The sequence below is a fragment of the Oncorhynchus clarkii genome, chromosome 17, assembly GCF_045791955.1.
Source record: "Oncorhynchus clarkii lewisi isolate Uvic-CL-2024 chromosome 17, UVic_Ocla_1.0, whole genome shotgun sequence".
Lineage (NCBI taxonomy): Eukaryota > Metazoa > Chordata > Actinopteri > Salmoniformes > Salmonidae > Oncorhynchus > Oncorhynchus clarkii.
This window is the reverse complement of record NC_092163.1, coordinates 64147561-64167182: the sequence shown is the minus strand read 5'-3', so window position 1 is coordinate 64167182 and position 19622 is coordinate 64147561. Positions and strand designations below refer to the sequence as shown.

Here is a 19622-nt window from a genome sequence, read left to right as displayed (position 1 = left end):
ACTAACAATCAATAGCTTTGACCAATCCCAGAGGTTTGTAAAACCATGGGTATAATAATTAGGCAAAGACTCAGTTTATGCAAAAGGTAAATATAGTTTATTCAGAGAACGTTCTAAAATCAAAAATGCAAACACAGTCTTTATAACACACACAAACAAGTTCAAATCTTAAGCTACGCCTTGCTCAGACAGTCAGCGTTTTTCCACTACATAGATACATTGTTTCTTTAATCTGCAACGTTTCATAATTTTCTGCAAGCCTAACAGTTTCTCCCCTCCACGGGTGGAGACAGCATGTCCTGTAAGGAACACAGTAGTACAACTCATCTGTCGATAGCTCCTCTTATCATTTGTTTCCCACTTGCACCCTGCTTACATACTAAAAAGGATTGAAATGTCCTTGTTCTAATTCTGACTAAAACTACACACATCATCAGATTATAGTTTTATGATTCTAATACATTTCATACAATTATATGTTTTCAGAGTGGAATTATTTAATCATTATCTTTAAACATAGAAATTATTTTATCACAGAGGTCGGTAATCCAGAGGTGGAGCAAAGGTACAGGACGGCAGGCAGGCTCAGAGTCAGGGACAGGCCGAGTGGTCAGGTGGGCAGGTACATGGTCAGGACAGGCAAGGGTCAAAAACCAGGAGGGTGAAAAAAAGAGACTGGGGAAAAACAGGAGCTGAGACAAAACGCTGGTAGGCTTGAACAAACAAGACCAGACAAACTACCCAGGGGATAAGTGGGGAAGATGGGCGACACCTGGAGGAGGTGGAGATGAGCACAAGCACAAGGACAGATGAAACAGATCAGGGCGTGACATAGATGAATGCACTTACTTTATGTCGCTCTGAATAAGAATCTGAACAAGCTGATGACTAACCTCTGCTGCACTCACTTTGTCCTTAGCCTTATCCCCAACGAGACCAAGACTCCAGGTATAGCATTCAACTGAGATCCAATTAAATCTGAGTGCCAAGGAAATCGTAGGAACATATGTTATTTACTGTAAGTGCTCCAGAGAGCGTCTTCTCTCTGATTGATAACCCCCTCTGCCCCGGTCCTCTGCAGTGATCATGGATGCCTTCTTGAAGCTGCACCAGCTTCGCTGGAACGGTTTGCTGGTGGGTGTCAGGATCTGCAGGAAGGGATTTCTAAACCACATAATCTACGCAGAGTTTTAAGAGTGGTGAGTGTGATAACACACTTTCATTCCCACAACACACACACATAAAATAAATTTGGAATCAATCATATACAATACAATGTTTTCTTTTTACTCTCAGCTATCACATCATGAACCCACATGCCATCGCTGATGATGCGTTTGTGGACAGCAGGAAAGCAACAGAGAAACTGCTCGGGTCCCTCGAGGTCGACCACAACCAGTACAAGTTTGGACATACTAAGGTAGAAGGCTGAGGGTTTACATGTGTTTTTGGTCAATTAATCACAAACACACATTGGATATATAGGCAAATTAAGTTGTACAGTGGCTTGCTAAAGTATTCCCCCTTGGCATTTTTCCTATTTTGTTGCCTTACAACCTGGAAATAAAATATATCTTTTTTGTGGGGGTTTGTATCATTTGACTTCCACAACATGACTACCACTTTGAAGCTGCAAAATATTTTTGGGTGAAAAAAAAACAAGAAATAACACAAAAAACAGAACTTCAGCATGCATAACTATTCACCCCCTCAAGTCAATACTTTGTAGAGACTCCTTTTGTAGCAATTACAGCTACAAGTCTCTTGGGGTATGTCTCTATAAGCTTGGCACATCTAGCCAATGGGATTTTTGCCCATTCTTCAAGGCAAAACTGCTTCAGCTCATTGAAGTTGGATGGATTCCGCTGGTGTACAGCAATCTTTAAGTCATACCACAGATTCTCAATTGGATTGAGGTCTGGGCTTTGACTGGGCTTTTCCAAGTCATTTAAATATTTCCCCTTAAACTACTCAAGTGTTGCTTTAGCAGTATGCTTAGGGTCATTGTCCTGTTGGAAGGTGAACATCCGTCCCAGTCTCAAATCTCTGGAAGACTCAAACAGGTTTCCCTCAAGAATTTCCCTGTATTTAGCTCCATCCATCATTCCTTCAATTCTGACCAGTATCCCAGTCCCTGCTGATGAAAAACATACCCACAGCATGATGCTGCCACCACCATGCTTCACTGTGGGGATGGTGTTCTCAGGGTGATGAGAGGTGTTGGGTTTGCGCCAGACATAGTGTTTTCCTTGATGGCCTAAAAGCTACATTTTAGTCTCATCTGACCAGAGTACCTTCTTCCATATGGTTGGGGAGTCTCCCACATGCCTTTTTGTGAACACCAAACATGTTATTTTTTTCATTAAGCAATGGCTTTTTTTCTGGCCACTCTTCCATAAAGCACAGCTCTGTGGAGTGTACAGTTTAAAGTGGTCCTATGGACAGATACTCTCATCTCCGCTGTGGAGCTTTGCAGCTCCTTCAGGGTTATCTTTGGTATTTTTGTTTCCTCTCTGATTAATGCCCTCCTTGCCTGGTCCATGAGTTTTGGTGGCTGGCCCTCTCTTGGCATATTCTTTCCATATTTTAATAATGGATTTAATGATGCTCCGTGGGATGTTCAAAGTTTCTGATAATTTTTTTTAACCCAACCCTGATCTGTACTTATCCACAACTTTGTCCCTGACATGTTTAGAGAGGTCCTTGGTCTTCATGGTGCCACTTGTTTGGTGGTGCCTCTTGCCTAGTGGTGTTGCAGACTGGGAATCTTTCAGAACAGGTGTATATATACTGAGACCTGTGACACTTAGATTGTACACAGGTGGACTTTATTTAACTAATTACATGACTTCTGATGGTAATTGATTGCACCAGATCTAATTTCGGGGCTTCATAGCAAAGGGGTGAATACATATGCACGCACCACTTTTCCATTATTTTCTTTTTGAAACAAGTAATTTTCTTCATTTCACTTCACCAATTTGGACTATTTTGTGTATGTCTATTACATGAAATCCAAATAAAAATAAAATTACAGGTTGTAATGCAACAAAATAGAAAAACGCCAAGGGGGATGAATACTCTTGCAAGGCACAGTATGTGATCTTCCTGACTGGGTCTGGATGGGGTTATCCTTCTCTAGGTGTTATTTAACACAGGTCTGCTGGGGCAGCTAGAGGAGATGAGGGATGAGCGTCTGGCCAAGGTCCTCACGCTGCTCCAGACTGTCAGCTGAGGATAGACCTCCAGAATGTGATGGCGAGAAGGTAACAGATCATGGCTTAATTTGCTCTAGTAAAGTACCTAAATGAATTCCGTTGTCCTAGAGTATTGGGGAGGTACTGTATTATCTCTTTGGAGTGCAGGAGTGTTGTCACATCATAATGGAACAATTCCGGAACACTTCATAGGAATATAAATACATCAGTGAAAACAAACCAACTTCTCCACCAGCTGCTTCCTCCAGCAGGTTCAATAGTAATGTGATCACGTGCACCTTTCAGTTTGTGATATATTATAACTTTGTGCACACTCTCATGGTCTTGTATGTGTGGTATGTAAGGGCAATGTTAGCAGTGTGTGTGAGGCGTGTGCTTGTTCATGTATGGTTGCCGTGCAAGTGTGTGGCCCCATGTTAATATTGACCCCATTCCCCCCTCGCTCACACAAATTCTTCCCCACTCGTCCCCACCCCTCTCCCCTCTCTGCTCTTCCTAAATTAAACAATGCTGATGGTGTCCTTAGAGCCAGGTGGCGACATGTGTCAAGTAGCAGCTGCTCGGGCCCACACTAAAAGTACCCCCGCCTGCCCCGTGGCCCCTAGCCTCTTTTGTTCCAGGCGCCTGCAGTTCTAAGTGAGCACATAGATGGGATATGTGGTGGGTGACAGAGGATTATAGCCTGTCGTCTAACAGAGGGCTTTAGTTTCTAAATAAACACAGACGCTCACGTTTGAGAAGCAATGAGCACAGAGTCACGTCTGAAATGCAATCATACTCATACCACAGCGACCACCCATTCACCCATTCACCCTGCTACCCCCGACACCCTGCCTGGCCATGGCCCTGCACTCACTCACGCACACATTCACAACTCTGACAGGAAGTGCCTGACCATGTTGCAAAAAGGTCATTTTTGTCTTCATACAATGCCACATCGTATTGCCTGCCTGTTATTAGATTTCTTAGTTTTACTTTTTTTCCAGCCACCTAAACTTTGACATTCCCCATAATCTTCCCTAAAACAGTAGGGAGGTTGTTTGGAGCAAGAGAAGAAGGTGCGCATGGACCTGGAATGGGTCAAGTGCAAGCTGGAGGGGGACCTGAAGCTATCCACGGAGTCTGTCATGGACCTGCAGAATGACAAGCAGCAACTTCAATAGAAGCTGACCAAGTGAGAACAATCTACTTGATTGAAGACTGATCAGTTCTCTGGTCAATGATCAATAAAAACATATTAATGTAATCTACTCTTCTTTCGAATCAGGAAAGACTTTGAAATTAACCAGATCACCACCAAGATTGAAGATGAACAAGCCTTGACCATTCAGCTCCAGAAAAAGATCAAGGAATAACAGGTATGAATGTACAACCGGGTCTAGAAATACTAACAGCAATTTCTCATGAATATAATATAATACTATTACATTTCTCAATAGATTACAAAGATCATAGATCACAAGCTGAAAATATCCATTGATCTCTTCGTCTATGCCCATGTCTTCTCCCAGGTTCGTATCGAGGAGCTGTAGTCTGACCGGGCGTCCTTTGCCAAGGTGGAGAAGCAGCTGGGTGATGCCAAGATAGAGGCGAACGATCTGGCATCCAACGTGGAACAGCTCTCCAAGAGCAAGGTAGAGAGATGAGCATACACACACCTGTTCAGAAGTATGTCAAGTATATGTGGGCTGGTTCTGCAGCTGATCCCACTTGTATTTCCAGGCTGATGCTGAGAAGATGTGTCGTCTGTATAAGAACCAGATAAGCGAGGCCAAGGACAAGGTGGATGAGCACCAGAAGTAGAACAATGACACCAACTCCCAGAGAGCCCGCACTCAGGCCGACTGTGGTGAGGCCCTGTCCTAGAGTATTATAGAGACAGAATGTGTAAAACCAAAGGTTCCATTTTAAAATCCCCCTTCTCTGACTGACTGGTCTCCCACTCTCTTCCCCATCCCTGTAGCCGAGTTTGGCAGAAAGCTGGAGTAGCGGGAAGCCGTGGTCACACAGCTGCAGCGCACAAAGCATTCCTTCAGTCCAACATTCCATGTCAGCAGCCCTATTCTGTAGTGGAGTGCTTATTCAGAATTGGGAATGACATGGAAATGAATGGGATTGGGAATAATAGTATTTCTGGTTCCAGCATCAGTCTGGTAGCAAAATGAATGTGTATAACCATCTCAATATACATACACCACCTAGTTGTGCTTAAAAGTACGACTGACCTTACCTCCTTCCACCTTCTTGGCGCTATCTCCACTATCATTGTCTTCAGACATAGAGCGCCCTGGGCCATGCTTTCCAGTCCTCCTGCCATGACTGTGACCTGCTGAGGGAACAGTATGACGAGGAGCAGGAGACCAAGGCTGACCTGCAGGGAACCCTGTCCAAGGCCAACGCTGAGGTGGCTCAGTGGCCGTTACAGTCAATACTACTCACCAATGTGCTATCATTGGACAATAAACTAGACGAGGAAACCACTCACCCAGAGGCGGCGCTCCTACTGGCCGGAGACTTTAATGCAGGGAAACTTAAATCAGTTCTACCAAATTTCCATCAACATGTTAAATGTGCAACCAGAGGGAAAGCAATTCTAGATCACCTATACTCCACACACAGAGATGCGTACAAAGCTCTCCCTCGCCCTCCATTTGGTAAATCCGACCACAACTCTATCCTCCTGATTCTTGCTTACAAGCAAAAATGAAAGCAGGAAGCACCAGTGACTCGGTCTATAAAAAAGTGGTCAGATGAAGCAGATGCTAAACTACAGGACTGTTTTGCTATCACAGACTGGAACATGTTCCGGGATTCTTCCAATGGCATTGAGGAGTACACCACATCATTCACTGGCTTTATCAATAAGTGCATCGAGGACTTCATCCCCACAGTGACTGTACGTACATACCCCAACCAGAAGCCATGGAATACAGGCAACATTCGCACTGAGCTAAAGGGCAGAGCTGCCGCTTTCAAGGTGTGGGACTCTAACCCGGAAGCTTACAAGAAATCCTGCTATGCCCTGCGACGAACCATCAAACAGGTAAAGCGTCAATACAGGGCTAAGATTGAATCATACTATACCGGCTCCGACGCTCGTCTTATGTGGCAGGGATGGCAAACTATTACAGACTACACAGGGAAACACAGCCAGATGAGCCCAGTGACACGAGCCTACCAGACGAGCTAAATCACTTCTATGCTCACTTCGAGGCAAGCAACACTGACGCATGCATGAGAGTGTCATGACATTGGCCTGTTGGGGGAGGTTTATGACCCCCATATATTCCTTTCCCCTTTTCTCTCTCTCTACTTTATAGATTTGACTCTTGTAAAGCCTTTGTAACATAGAGAGAGTCTGGTAGCATCAAAAGTTGGGAAACGGAACCATATTTCGGTAATCCAACCAGTTGAAAATATGCGTTGGTACTTAATGAATATGATCTCAGATCAATTGTTTTCTGAGACATTACTACTAATGACAGGATGACATAAACTGTATCTTGGAAAGTCGACACATGGAATTGTTGTGCAATTTAAATGTTTAAATATGAAACTATTTGTGAAAAGATTAAATGTAATTTTAGCTTCTTAAATGAGAGAACGGTTTGTCATAGAGAATTTCTGCTCACTCAGAGGCGACGCCCAAGTGAACAGACATTGGTTGTAAACTATGAAACACGCCCTTCTTTTACCACTATATAAACCCGTTGACGAAAATTCATCTTTCTGAGGACTTGCGGTCCCCACGTTGAAAGGACAAAGATCACCTACAGAACTAAGCCAACCTCAGGGTGAGCTCTGGTTGAACGACAAGAACCTAACAAAATTAGCATCGAATTTCAACGTGAAGATGCCAATCAACTCACCGAAAGGATGAATTTCGACTATACCAGCCAGAACATAGCATGGGCTTGAAGTATGGCAACTTGGTATGAACTTTGAACTCTTATTCACTAAAGAAGTGATACTTCCTAGCCGTTGCATTAGCAACAGCAGCTGTAAACGTGGGCTAGGAGAGGATGGACAGAGTATCCATTCTACTACGTTCCAGTTCACAACTAGACATTCCTCAGAGGACAAGAGATCCATGCTGGACAACCCGGCCTTCTATCTACGACCAATCTACCGAAGCGCAGCTCAGAGTAAATATTTATATTTACCTTTTTCAAATGGGCGGTTATTTAGAATGCATAAGATACTGTATTTACGATAGCATAGCCTCCTACGGCCCGAATGAGACACAAAATATTTTTGTTCCTCAGTCTTCCCGGTCTTTCATTCAAAACCCAACCCCCTTTCTTTGTGTTTTTTTATTTTTACTTAACTAGGCAAGTCAGTTAAGAACAAATTCTTATTTTCAATGACGGCCTAGTGGGTTAACTGCCTGTTCAGGGGCAGAACGACAGATTTGTACCTTGTCAGCTCGGGGGTTTGAACTTGCAACCTTCCTAGTCCACCGCTCTAACCACTAGGCTACCCTGCCGCCCCAGGGTAGCCTAGCCGTCATATCTGTTCCGTCCGCCAGGGATGTTTTCCTTTATGACATATTTTGTGATCAATGTATGATCCATTCTGTGTAGATGTAATTCTGTGTGATTATTTAGGTATTAAGTAAATAAATAATTCAACCAAATTTTGAATTGCTGATTCAACTTGTTAGCCAGGGTCTGTGAAGATAACCGAGAATTTACAACTTTCAGATGAGACTGAATAAGGTGAGGATTAAATATTGACTGTTAATAAGGTAAAAGATGACCAGGTCTTTAAGAGTTTATTCAGAAGATAACAGCTCCATAAACATTATTTTGTGGTGCCCCGACTTTCTAGTTAATTACATTTACACGATTAGCTTAATCAGGTAATATTAATTACAGAGAAATTATTTTATAGAATAGCATGTCATATCTCTTAATCCGGCATAGCCAAAGACACGACAAGAGCACAGCTGTTCCGGACGACTGTGTGATCACTCTCTCCGGAGCCAACGTGAGTAAGACCTTTAAACAGGTCAACATACACAAGGCTGCGGAGCCAGACGGATTACCAAGACGTGTGCTCCGGGCATGTGCTGACCAACTGGCAGGTGTCTTCACTGATATTTTCAACATGTCCGTAGCCATGAAGTGCTTTGAAAGGTTGGTAATGGCTCACATCAACACCATTATCCCAGATAACCTAGACCCAGTCCAATTTGCATACCGCCTAAACAGATCCACAGATGATGCAATCTCTATTGCACTCCACACTGCCCTTTCCCACCTGGACAAAAGGAACACTTATATGAGAATGCTATTCATTGACTCCAGCTCAGTGTTCAACACCATAGTACACTCAAAGCTCATCACTAAGCTAAGGATCCTGGGACTAAACACCTCCCTCTGCAACTGGATCCTGGACTTCCTGACGGGCCGCCCCCAGGTGGTGAGGGTAGGTAGCAACACATCTGCCATGCTGATCCCCAACACTGGAGCTCCCCAGGGTTGCGTGTTCAGTCCCTCCTGTACTCCCTGTTCACCCACGACTGCATGGCCAGGCACGACTCCAACACCATCATTATGTTTGCAGACGACAAAACAGTGGAAGGCCTGATCACCGACAACGACAAGACAGCCTATAGGGAGGAGGTCAGAGACCTGGCCGGGTGGTGCCAGAATAACAACCTATCCCTCAACGTAACCAAGACTAAGGAGTTGATTGTGGACTACAGGAAAAGGAGGACCGAGCACGCCCCCATTCTCATCGACGGGGCTGTAGTGGAGCAGGTTGAGAGCTTCTAGTTCCTTGGTGTCCACATCAACAACAAACTAGAATGGTCCAAACACACCAAGACAGTTGTGAAGAGGGCACGACAATTCCTATTCCCCCTTAGGAGACTGAAAAGATTTGGCATGGGTCCCCAGATCCTCAAAAAGTTTTACAGCTGCACCATTGAAAGCATCCTGACCGGTTGCATCACTGCCTGGTATTGCAACTACTCTGCATCTTAAACTAAGGCGCTACAGAGGGTAGTGCGTACGGCCCAATACATCACTGGGGACAAGTTTCCTGCCATCCAGGACCTATATAATAGGCTGTGCCAGAGGAAAGCCTATAAAATTGTCAAAGACTCCAGTCACCCAAGTCATAGACTGTTTTCTCTGCTACCTGCACGGCAAGTGGTACTGGAGTGCCAAGTCTAGGACAAAAAGGCTCCTTAACAGCTTCTACCCCAAAGCCGTAAGACTGCTGAACAATTAATCAAATGGCCACCGGACTATTACATTGACCCCCACCCCCTCCATTTGTTTTATACACTGCTGCTACTCGCTGTTTATTATCTATGCATAGTCACTTCACCCCTACCTACATGTACAAATGACCTCAACTAACCTCTACCCCCTGCACACTGACTCGGTACTGGTATCCCCTGTATATAGCCTCGTTATTGTGTTACTTTTTATAATTTTTTATATATTTTAGACTTTCATTTATTTGGTAAATATTTTCTTAACTCTTCTTGAACTGCACTGTTGGTTAAGGGCTTATAAGTTAGCATTTCATGGTAAGGTCTACATATTTGGCGCATGTGACAAATAAAGTTTGATTTTATTTTGATGGTTTTTGCTACTGTACTTGAAGAAAATGTTCAAGTAAGTTCTTGAAATGTTCCATCTTGACTGACCTTCATGTGTTAAAGTAATGGTGGACTGTTGTTTATCTTGCTTATTTGAGCTGCTCTTGCCATAATATGGACTTGGTCTTTTACCAAATAGGGTCATCTTCCGTATTCCAAGTCTACCTTGTCACAACACAACTGATTGGCTCAAATGCATTGAGAAGGAAATAAATTCCACAAATTGGCACATCTTGTTAAAATTGTAAAATTGATTGAAGTGCATTCCAGGTGACTACCTCATGAAGCTGGTTGAGAGAATGTAAAGCGTGTGCAAAGCTGTCAAGGCAAAGGGTGGTTACTTTGAAGAATCTCACAATTTGTTTAACACTTTTTTGCTTACTACATGATTCCATATGTGTTATTTCATAGTTGTGATGTCTTCACTATTATTCTACAATGTAGGAAATAGTAACAATAAAGAAAAACCTTGAATGAATAGGTGTGTCCAAACTTTTGTCTGGTACTGTAAGTATTCACACCCCTGAGTCAATCCATGTTACAATCTCCTTTTGCAGCGATTACAGCTGTGAGTCTTTCTCAGTAAGCCTCTAAGAGCTTTGCACACTTGGAGTTGTACTCAGTGATGTGTTGTGTTGAATTTGCCCCAAATATAACGCTTTGTATTCAGGACAAAAAGTGAATTTGTTGGAAAACCTCCCAGGTCTTTGTGGTTGAATCTGTGTTTGAAATTCACTGTTCAACGGAGGAACCTTACAGATAATTGTATGTGTGGGGTACAGAGATGAGGTAGTCATTCACAATATTATTGCACACAGAGTGAGTCCATGCAACTTACTAACTGACTTGTTAAGCAAATTTGTACTCCTGAACTTACTTAGGCTTGCCATAATAAAGGGTTTAAATACTAATTGACTGAAGACAAATAGTCCGGGTAGCCATTTGATTACCTGTTCAGGAGGATTATGGCTTGGAGGTAAAAACTGTTGAGAAACCTTTTTGTCCAAAACTTGGCACTCCGGTACTGCTTACCATGCGGTAGTAGAGAGAACATTCTATGACTGGGGTGACTGGGGTCTTTGACAATTTTTAGGGCCTTCCTCTGACACCGCCTGGTGTAGAGGTCCTGGATGGCAGGCAGCTTAACCCCAGTGATGTACTGGGCCTTACGCACTACCCTTTGTAGTGCCTTGTGGTCATAGGCCGAGCAATTGCCGTACCAGGCAGGATGCTCTCAATGTTGCAGTTGTAGAACCTTTTGAGGATCTCAGGACCCATGACAAATCTTTTTAGTTCCTGAGGGGGAAAGGTTTTGTCGTGGCCTCTTCACAACTGTCTTGGTGTGTTTGGACCATGATAGTTCATTGGTGATGTGGACACCAAGGAACTTGAAACTCTCGACCCGCTCCACTACAGCCCCATTGATGTTAATGGGGACCTGTTCGGCCCACCTTTTCATTTAGTCAACGATCAGCTCCTTTGTCTTGCTCACATTGACAGAGAGGTTGTTGTCCTGGCACCACACTGCCAGTTCTCTGACCTCCTCCCTATAGGCTGTCTCATCGTTGTCGGTGATCAGGCCTACCACTGTTATCGTCAGCAAACTTAATGATAGTGTTGTAGTCATGTTTGGCCACACAGTCATGGGTGAACAGGGAGTACAGAAGGGGACTAAGTACACACACCCCTGAGGGCCCCCAGTGTTGAGGATCAGCGTGGCAGACGTGTTGTTGCCTACCCTTACCACTTGGGGGCGGCCGGTCGAAGTCCAGGATCCAGTTGCAGAGGGAGGTGTTTAGTTGCAGGGTCCTTAGCTTAGTGATGCGCTTCGTGGGAGCTATAGTCAATGAACAGCATGCTCACATAGGTGTTCCTTTTGTCCAGGTGGGAAAGGGCAATGTGGAATGCAATTGAGATTGCGTCATCTGTGGATGTGTTGGGGCAGTATGCGAATTGGAGTGGGTCTAGGGTACCCGGGATGATGCTGTTGATGTGAGCCATGACCAGCCTTTCAAAGCACTTAATGGCTACCGACGAGAGTGCTACGGGGTGGTAATCATTTAGGCAGGTTACCTTCGCTTCCTTGGGCACAGACACTATGGTGATCTGCTTGAAACATGTAGGTATTACAGACTCAGTCAGTGAGAGGTTGAAAATGTCAGTGAAGACATTTGCCAGTTGGTCCGAGCATGCTTTGAGTACACGTCACGGTAATCCATCTGGCCCCGCGGCTTAGTGAATGTTGACCTGTTTAAAGAGTGTTATCACCCAGTAATCCAGAACAGCTGGCACTCTCATGCATGCTTCAGTGTTGCTTGCCTCAAAGCGAGCATAAAAGGCATTTAGCTCGTCTGGTAGGCTTGCGTCACTGGGTAGCTCACGTCTGGGTTTCCCTTTATAGTTCTTAAAAGATTTCAAGCCCTGCCACATCCGATAAGCGTCAGAGCCGGTGGAGTAGGATTCAATCTTAATCCTGTATTGACGCTTTACTTGTTTGATGGTTCGTCTGAGGGCATTATGGGATTTCTTATAAGCCTCCGGATTAGTGTCCCACTCCTTGAAAGCGGCCGTGCTTCACTGTGGGGATGATGTTCTCAGGGTGATGGAGGTGTTGGGTTTGCTCCAGACAGCATTTTCCTTGATGGCCAAAAAGCACATCTGACCAGAGTACCTTCTTCCATATGTTTGGGGAGTCTCCCACATGCCTTTTTGCGAACATCAAACATGTTTGCTTGTTTTTTTTCTGGCCACTCTTCCGTAAAGACCAGCTCTGTGGGGTGTAAGGCTTAAAGTGGTCCTATGGACAGATACTCCAATCTTTGCTATGGAGCTCTGCAGCTCCTTCAGGGTTATCTTTTGTCTCTTTGTTGCCTCTCTAATTAATGCCATCCTTGCCTGGTCCGTGAGTTTTTGGTGGGCAGCCCTCTCTTGACAGGTTTGTTGTGGTGCCATATTATTTCCATTTTTTTAATAATGGATTTAATGGTGCTCTATGGAATGTTCAAAGTTTCTGATATTTTTTTGGAACCCAACCCTGATCTGTACTTCTCCACAACTTTGTCCCTGACCTGTTTGGAGAGCTCCTTGGTCTTCATAGTGCCACTTGCTTGGTGGTGCCCCTTGCCTAGTGGTGTTGCAGATTCTGGGGCCTTTCAGAACAGGTGTGTGTGTAAATATATACTGAGATCATGTGACACTTAGATTGCATCCAGGTGGAATTTATTTCACTAATTATGTGACTTCTGAAGGTAATTGGTTGCACAATATCTTATTTAACAAGTACTTTTCTTCATTTCACTTCACCAATTTGGACTATTTGGTGTATGTCCATTACATGAAATCCCCCCCAAAATGTACACTGCTCAAAAAAATTAAGGGAACACTAAAATAACACATCCTAGATCTGAATGAAGGAAATGTTCTTATTAAATACTTATTTCTTTACATAGTTGAATGTGCTGACAACAAAATCACACAAAAATTATCAATGGAAATGAAATTTATCAACCCATGGAGGTCTGGATTTGGAGTCACTCAAAATTTAAAGAGGAAAACCACACTACAGGCTGATCCAACTTTGATGTAATGTCCTTAAAACAAGTCACAATGAGGCTCAGTAGTGTGTGTGACCTCCACGTGCCTGTATGACCTCCCTACAACGCCTGGGCATGCTCCTGATGAGGTGGTGGCTGGTCTACTGAGGGATCTCCTCCCAGACCTGGACTAAAGCATCCGCCAACTCCTGGACAGTCTGTGGTGCATCCATCTGTTGGTGGATGGAGCGAGACATGATGTCCCAGATGTGCTCAATTGGATTCAGGTCTGGGGAACGGGCGGGCCAGTCCATAGCATCAATGCCTTCCTCTTGCAGGAACTGCTGACACACTCCAGCCACATGAGGTCTAGCATTGTCTTGCATTAGGAGGAACCCAGGGCCAACCGCACCAGCATATGGTCTCACAAGGGGTCTGAGGATCTTATCTCGGTACCTAATGGCAGTCAGGCTACCTCTGGCGAGCACATGGAGGGCTGTGCGGCCCCCCCAAAGAAATGCCACCTCACACCATGACTGACCCACCGCCAAACCGGTCATGCTGGAGGATGTTGCAGGCAGCAGAACGTTCTCCACGGCGTCTCCAGACTCTGTCACGTTTGTCACGTGCTCAGTGTGAACCTGCTTTCATCTGTGAAGAGCACATGAACAGGGAGTACAGGAGGGGACATTTGCCAGTGGCGAATTTGCCAATCTTGGTGTTCTCTGGCGAATGCCAAACGTCCTGCACGGTGTTGGGCTGTAAGCACAACCCCCACCTGTGGACGTCGGGCCCTCATACCACCCTCATGGAGTCTGTTTCTGACCGTTTGAGCAGACACACTGCTGGAGGTCATTTTGCAGTTCTCTGGCAGTGCTCCTCCTGCTCCTCCTTGCACAAAGGCGGAGGTAGCGGTTGCTGCTGGGTTGTTGCCCTCCTACGGCCTCCGCCACATCTCCTGATGTACTGGCCTGTCTCCTGGTAGCGCCTCCATGCTCTGGACACTACGCTGACAGACACAGCAAACCTTCTTGCCACAGCTCGCATTGATGTGCTATCCTGGATGAGCTGCACTACCTGAGCCACTTGTGTGGGTTGTAGACTCCGTCTCATGCTACCACTAGAGTGAAAGCACCGCCAGCATTCAAAAGTGACCAAAACATCAGAAAGGAAGCATAGGAACTGAGAAGTGGTCTGTGGTCACCACCTGTGGAACCACTCCTTTATTGGGGGTGTCTTGCTAATTGCCTATAATTTCCACCTGTTGTCTATTCCATTTGCACAACAGCATGTGACATTTATTGTCAATCAGTGTTGCTTCCTAAGTGGACAGTTTGATTTCACAGAAGTGTGATTGACTTGGAGTTACATTGTGTTGTTTAAGTGTTCCTTTTATTTTTTGAAGCAGTGTATTTCAACTCCATGTTGTAATGCAACAAAATAGAGAAAATGCCAAGGGGGATGAATACTTTTGCAAGAATCTGTACGAACCGAAGAGGACACAGCAATTTACTTGGTTAGAGATATTCACCTCTTCACCATTACTGAACAGTAAGTGTAGATCAGTGGTGTGACAGTGTACTATTGACAGAGCTGGAGAATGAGCTAGAGTCTGAGCAGAAGAAGAGCCAAGAGTTCCAGAAGGGTGTCTGCAAGTATGAGAGGAAGATCAAATAACTCACCTACCAGGTACTGAAACACAGCACCTTCATTAGCCATGGGGAAAATGTAGGAAGAGATCTGTCATGCAGTTCCCCAATGTTATGATTTTGCACTTCATTAGGTTCAAGTGATCATCTTAATGATGGATCATATTGCTGATTATATTATTTTTCTATGATGTAGTGATGATGTAATGGTGTAGTGCTTCATGCTGCCCCCTGCTGTTTGTTTGTCCCTGCAGACAGAGGACAGGAAGAACCTGGCTAGTCTGCAGCAGCTCATAGACAAGCTGCATGCCAAGGTGAAGAGCTACAAGAGGCAGGCTGAGGAAGCGGTAAGTCCCCATACCACTTCCAGTTTACTGTTGTGTTACTGTATGGAATGGGGGTCTGTTTCCAAATGACCTACAGTGGTATGATCTAGTTACCTGCTCTCTCTGATCTCTCACTTTGTCCACTTCCCTCAGGAGGAAGAAGCTAACTTCAACCTGACCAAGTTCAGTAAGATCCAGCATGAGCTGGACGACGCAGAAGAGGGCTGAAATGGCCGAGACCACGGTCAATGAACTCAGGTCAATAAACTCAGAGTTCGCACTCGGGACCAAGGGCCCAAGGTCAGTAGTACATTTTATGGAAGATACCGGTTTATCACATAACATGTGGCTAACAATTGAGGGAAAAAATATTATATTTGGATTTGTAACAAAAAATTCACTACACTCAACCAGTCAGCTGAAGTTGGTCTGCTCTGGAATATTTAGGGCATATAACTGAAGCATATTTAACTTGTGGATTTCAGTTTAGAGTAATCCAGAGGATAATTCCCCAACCAAAGATATCACAGCCAACCAGCTGCAACAGTTGTGGTGTGACTGCAATATAGACCAATAAAGACTTCTGAAAGCATTTATAGTACAATCTGTCTCATTACTGTCTGCAGTCAGTGTTGTGTGGAGAGATGCGTTGAGTAAAGGACGGAACACACCATAAGGAATGTCGGCCGTGTGCAGGAGTTTATCTGCTGGGTGTCGACAATAGCGATTCAACTTGTGGAATCTTCAGGAAATATCATTGTTTTTACAGCCTGACGTTCTGAGGCAAGATGACATTTGTTATTGTGTCCCATCAATAAGACCACTGAACAAAATACACCACACACATTCGAGAGAAAGTTGAGAATTTATTATGCTTATCCTTATATTAAATTCACAAACAAGACTTAAATAAATGAAGTCAACATCAACATTAGATGAACAAAAAGAGTGGAAAATGGAATCTTAGGGGGAAGATGGTGGACTTTGCGTCAGGATTGAGAGTGGTATGTATAAGGTAAGTCCAATGCACACCTAACACTTCCTAGGTACAGATGGCTCCTGTGTGATATCAATGAATTACAAACAAGTGTTCATATGATCGCCACCCCCATATCCAATGTCAAATCAAAAGCTCCACGTACAAAAATGATTTGATCATGTTTCAGAAACATGTTGAAGTCTAAATGATAAAGGTTTGCTGAACAAATTTCTCTAGGTACACACACAATCATGCTTTTTAACCCAGTCACTGTTATACCACACACAGTCAAAGGAAACTAACGTGCAATATATGGCAAAAAACAAAGATTTACATAAAATGTACCTACTGTAAGAAGGGTAGTACAATCAAATTCAAATAATTAAGCACCAATTAGCTATTTAATCAAAATATCAAAAAAGACCAACTGTTTCTCAACATGTATTGGATGTAGAGTATGAAGCCTGCTATCTTAGCGTGAAGCAAATCTGCAAAACCACATTTTGAATGGATTGCTTTTATACATTCATTCAAGTGAACATACGAAAAGGTTTAAGAAAAACATTTGAACAGGATAAGTTCCACTTCGACACACACTGACTGACAAAGTGGTTCAATCCGGCAGGGTAGCCTAGTGGTTAGAGCGTTGGACTAGTAACCAGAAGGTTGCAAGTTCATACCCCCGAGCTGACAAGGTACAAATCTGTCGTTCTGCCCCTGAACAGGCAGTTAACCCACTGTTCCTAGGCCGTCATTGAAAATAAGAATTGGTTCTTAACTGACTTGCCTGGTTAAATAAAGGTAAAATAAAATAAATATGGTGCTGGGTTGAAAAATGCCGTAGCTCAATCATTAGTAATTTTCTTGGATTCTCATTTAAAATAAATCAACTATTTCACCTTTATTTAACCAGGTTGTTGAGAACAAGTTCTCATTTACAACTGCGACCTGGCCAAGATAAAGCAATGCAGTGCGACATTCTTTTGTTGGAGAGAAGCAAAATGCTTACTGAGCTCAGAATCCATTTCCACGACAACGTCAGCACATTCTAGCCATAGCAACATGACCACACCTCTTCCCCCTATAGCCAATCAAAGGTGAAACCAAGCACAGAATCATCACACAAAGACGAATGAAGATTGTCTGTCTAGGCCCGTGGTGAGAGAAGAGAAGTCAAGAGTTAAGTGGTCCACTGGGGGAGCAACAATCAAGTGATGCAGCACAGAGTGGCTGTTTGGTTGAAGGCCATTCATGCTAAGAGGATTTAAGAAACCTTAGGGCGGCAGGTTGCATAGCGGTTAATATCGTTGGGCCAGTATCCGAACGGTCGCTGATTCGAGCCAACCAGGTGAAAAATCTGTAGATGTGTCCTTGAGCAAGGCACTTAACACTAATTGTTCCTATAAGTCTCTCTGGATAAGAGCGTCTGATAAATGACTAAAATGTCAAATGGAACCGTTGTGAGAAGTGTCTGGGACAGAGAGAGTGGGTTTGAACACGAGAACCTGCATAGTTTATTATTCTATAAAACCACCCTTCACTTGATGGATACAAAGTACGGTACAAAATGTAAATGTATTTGATCAAAATAAGTGTTAAAATACAATAAAGAATGCACACAATTCCAACAGTGCATTTTTTTTTATCTACAATTTATTTATAACTAAAAGCAATTCTCTTAACAAGACACAAACAAAAATAGTGTCTGAAAAACAAAAAGGTGAAGTCATGAATGGGTTGGTGGCATCTTGGGAGTGGTACTTCCAAAGCCCCATCTCACCCACCACATGGCCCCACAGACTATGAACCATCAACAGATCCACAAGCTACCTGGACGGGCTGAGTAAAGCCACAAGCACTGGTCAACTAGATTCATCCTAAAAGAGACAGGCCAACATCCATACAGATCAGTGAATATGCTGTTAATTCAAAGACCACTGGACAAGACTGATGCCACCTCTGCATCCAATCATGATGAGCAGCCTTCTGTGGCATTGTGTTGTGTGACAAAACTCCACATTTAAGTGGCCTTTTATTGTCCCCAGAACAAGGTGCACCTGTGAAATGATCATGCTGTTTAAATCAGCTTCTTGATATGCCACATCTGTCAGGTGGATGGATTATCTTGGCAAAGGAGAAATGCTCACTAACAGGGATGTAAACAAATTTGTGCACAAAATTGGAGAAATAAGCTTTTTGTGCATATGGAAAATTGCTGGCATCTTTTATTTCGGCTCCAACACTATACACACATTCAAACTATTGACTTGTACTGTGTGTATGAGTAGGTGTGTCCAAGGGTTTTTATTTTTACTATTTTCTACATTGTAGAATGATAGTGAAGACAGACATCAAAACTATGAACAACACACATGGAATCATGTAGTATCCCCCCCAAAAAAGAGTTATATCAAAATACTTTATATGTGAGATTCTGCAAAGTAGCCACCCTTTGCCTTGATGACAGCTTTGCACATTCTTGGCATTCTCTCAACCAGCTTCATGGAGTCACCTGGAATGCATTTCAATTAACAAATGCTGACATTGACCTTAGAACGGTAGAAATCTGTCCAAATTAGAAATTTTTGGTTCCAACCGCTGTGTCTTTGTGACGCAGAGTAGGTGAACGGATGATCTCCGCATGTGTGGTTCCCACCATGAAGCATGGAGGAAGGGGTGTGATGGTGCTTTGCTGGTGACACGGTCAGTGATTTATTTAGAATTCAAGGCACACTTAACCAGCATGGCTACCACAGCATTCTGTAGCAATATGCCATCACATCAGGTTTGAGCTTAGTGGGACTATCATTTGTTTTTCAACAGAACAATGACCCAACACACCTCCAGGCTGTGTAAGGTCTATTTGACCAAGAAAGAGAGTGATGGAGTGCTGCATCAGATGACCTGGCCTTCACAATCACCCAACCTCAAACCACTTTTGATGGTTTGGGATGAGTTGGACTGTAGAGTGAAGGAAAAGCAGCCAACAAGTGCTCAGCATATGTGGGAACTCCTTCAATACTGTTGGAAAAGCATTCCAGGTGAATCTGGTTGAATACCAAGATTGTGCAAAGCTGTCAAGGCAAAGGGTGGCTACTTTGAAGAATCTAAAATATATTTGTATTTGTTTAATTAACACTTTTTTGGTTACTACATGATTCCATATGTGTTATTTCATAGTTTTGATGTCTTCACTATTAAGTAAAGAAAAACCCTTGAATGAGTAGGTGTGTCCAAACTTCTGACTGGTACTGTATACATCTATTTTGTTGCATCGTACAAATAGATTTTTCCATATATT

General features: G+C 43.6%; 1 pseudogene; it reads left to right on the top strand.

Moving 5' to 3' along the window:
- Nucleotides 1-657: 657 nt before the first annotated feature.
- On the top strand, nt 658-18947 carry LOC139369479 (myosin-7-like; annotated as a pseudogene).
- Nucleotides 18948-19622: the final 675 nt, after the last annotated feature.